The 3,116-nt window shown below is 48.1% G+C and overlaps 1 long non-coding RNA gene across 1 annotated transcript; it reads right to left on the bottom strand.

Annotated features, from left to right (window-relative positions):
• Positions 1 to 892: 892 nt before the first annotated feature.
• Positions 893 to 2,786, bottom strand: LOC134738547 (uncharacterized). Its single transcript, XR_010124316.1, has 3 exons — positions 2,675 to 2,786; positions 2,041 to 2,109; positions 893 to 1,429 (listed from the first exon to the last, which is right to left on the bottom strand). It is a non-coding gene; the product is annotated as an uncharacterized LOC134738547 (long non-coding RNA).
• Positions 2,787 to 3,116: the final 330 nt, after the last annotated feature.

The following is a 3,116-nucleotide window of genomic DNA, read 5'->3' as shown; positions in this document are numbered from 1 at the left end:
ACTGTTCTGACTGTTTCATGCCTGTAAAGAGCTGGTTGTTAAATATGCGGGTCAGTGCAGAAACTGCCATGAACAAGTCCCAGGATCCCTGGGCTGGGATCCTCATTTCTCTTGCTTTCTCCTAACCTGATTAACCCTGAGCCCTTACAGACTTGCTATCTATGAGTCCATGGTCTCTCTCAGGGCACGCTGTACCAGATCCACAGTTTGCAGGGGCTGAAGCCACCCCGGGATCATCTGCGCCTCAGTTCCAAAAACTGTTTGCTACTATACTCAACACACCACCTCACTTCACCCTTCTTATTCCGCCCCAAGCATTGTCTTCCCCACTGTACACCTGAGGAAACTGGCTCAGAGAGGGAGGAGTTGATCCCAATTCACATGGCTAGGAAGTAGAAAGCCAAGGACTCAAGTAGAAAGGAAGCAGAAAGGCCAGTCACAGGGCCATTTTAAGACCTTGATAAGCCTGGAGCATTCTTAGCTTTGAAGCCCCCATCACATGGCTTCAAACACATGAGCATGCACCTCCTTCTGCAGAATAAATGCAATGGACCCATAACCATGAGCTCTGAGTTGCACTTGACTAGTGGACATAATTATGTCTAGGAGACACTTAACAAACAACTATTCAATTCAATTTGGCAACTCCATTTCCTATGTGAGAGTAAGAATAATTTTTCGGGACTCAGACATTTTTGTAAGCCCTACATTTCTGTAATACCAAAAGCCTACAACATGTTGAAACTTTGGTCTTCTCAAAGCATGCCCAGCTCCTCCCCTTCTCTCTGCAGTATAATCCCCATTTTACACACGAGGAAACCATAACAGGGTGCCTCTGGGTACAAATAGCAGAGTACTCCGACTCACAATTGCTGAAGCAAAATAACCTGACTCTATTATTGTGACTTTACTATTCCGGGAAACGCTTGCCCAGAAAGACAAAAGTTGCAAATAACCTTACTCCTTGAGTTCAGGAAAATCCATTTATTAATAAAACCACACAGCTCTTCAACAAGTAGCATCAAAGAAAGCTCCAAGAGTCTTTGAAGCCCTCACTTCACTGTGACCACCAATACTAAACTGCTGTGACCAACAATCCTAAACTATTATCACACGATCCTTACCCACAACATGATCCTTACCCAGCCCTGATTAACTCTGACATCAAAGGACCTGCCTTAAACCAAACCCCAAAACCTCAATATCTCAACTTTGCCCTCCCCACCTCCATTCTACAATGACTCTTTCCAGGTGGTGCTTCCCCTTAGCATGATAAGCAACAATCCAGTTTTGTCTTATCAGCTGCTTGCTTTGATGCTATTTCCAGGAGACAGCATTTGACAAGGGAACCAGGACCAATAAGGTCGGCTGTGTCCAATCAGGTAGGATGAAGCACTGGAGTAAATTTCCCTGGAGAGGTGGGCACTGTCTGCCAACAGGAAAGGGGAAAGCAGTGAGCTGAGATCGCCCCACTGCACTCCAGCCTGGGCGACAGAGTGAGACTCTCAAAAAATAACAATAATAAATAAACATTAAAAAAGCGGGGGAGGGGGTGGGGCGGGGGTGGGGGGTACCGGAGAAGCAGACTTCAGTGTTCTACTACAGTCCCACAGTAGTAGAACGTAGTCATGGTGTCTTTGCTATTCGTGCCGAATAGTTGGTGTTTTCCAAAGTAAGTATATAATTAACTAACTTATTATTATTATTATTTTTCTGAGACAGTGTCTCGCTCTGTCGCCCAGGTTGGAGTGCAGTGGCGCAATCTCGGCTCACTGCAAGCTCCGCCTCCCAGGTTCACGCCATTCTCCTGCCTCAGCCTCCCGAGTAGCTGGGACTACAGGCGCCCGCCACCACGCCTGGCCAATTTTTTGTATTTTTAGTAGAGACGGGGTTTCACTGTGTTAGCCAGGATGGTCTCGATCTCCCGACCTCGTGATCCACCCACCTTGGCCTCCCAAAGTGCTGGGATGACAGGCGTGAGCCACCGCGCCCGGCCAACTAACTTATTTTCAAAATAAGTATAGAATTAACCAACCATACCTCCTTAATTGATGGTTCTCTTAATCTTGATTCCAAGGGTCTTAACTATCTGGATGTACTCATTGTATGCTAAACAGACACCAAAAGGGTTCACTAATCTTATTTTTATGTACAGAGAATCAATTCCCGAAATATGCTGCAGGTTTTGCATTTGTTTTAAAATTTTAAAGGTCATAATATTTATTAATACATATTTATACCCTTAGAATTCCCAATTTGGCAGCAAATAGAGTCCCATTCTATTACGCCATTGAAAGTAATGATAAAAACCGCAGTTACTTTTGCACCAACCTAATAAAACCATGATTAAAAAAAATAATAAATAAACATTTAGAAAGCGGTGGGTGGGGGGGCGCCGGGGCGAGCCGGAGAAGCAGGCGTCAGTGTTTGCTGAAGAAACCAAGGCCCAGAAGAGAGTTAAATGTTTTGCGCAAGGTCAGGCAAAGAGTTGGCAGGAGGTCTAGAGGAGAATCCAGGCTTCCTCATCTAAACTCCAGGCTTTTCCGCCCAAGCAGGGCATGCCCTGGGGCCAACCCCTCCAGGAAGCCTGGGTGTTCTCCTTCCCTGCATTTCCCCAGGGGCTGCTGCCTCAAGGTGACTCAGAAGGAAGCTGTTGTCTCTAGTTCCTCCTCACCAATCCACTGGTCTTAAGATCGGGAAAAATATAAGCTAATTGTCTGGTGATTAATTAACTCCAGCCAACTAATGATCTGATCTTGCCGCGGATACCCAGCCAGCGGAAGTGCGGTTACCTGCCCGAGGGATGCCCGGAAGACCGGCTGAACCAACTTCCGGCCGCAGAGGCTGCCGGGCAGGGGTTATGGCGGCCGGCAGAATGAGCTAGCTTGGTGTCCGGGGCCACTTGGGGTACTGCGGTTGGACAGCGCTGGTTTTCAATACCAGGGACCTAAGTCCCGGTGGGGAGCGGCCCCTCGGCGCCCCAGACCCCTGCCACCGCGCCTGTGACGAGCCACGCCCAAAATATCAGGAAAAGCGTCTCACTCCTCCTTGTGGGCGGAGAAGAGACCCAGCGGCCGAGCGCTGGGGCCTCAGGTCCCCAGCTGCGCATTGGCCTG

This window comes from Pongo pygmaeus, chromosome 18, assembly GCF_028885625.2.
Source record: "Pongo pygmaeus isolate AG05252 chromosome 18, NHGRI_mPonPyg2-v2.0_pri, whole genome shotgun sequence".
NCBI classification, from domain to species: Eukaryota; Metazoa; Chordata; class Mammalia; order Primates; family Hominidae; genus Pongo; species Pongo pygmaeus.
Note: the sequence above shows the minus strand (reverse complement) of the source record. Positions and strands in the feature narration are given on the sequence as shown.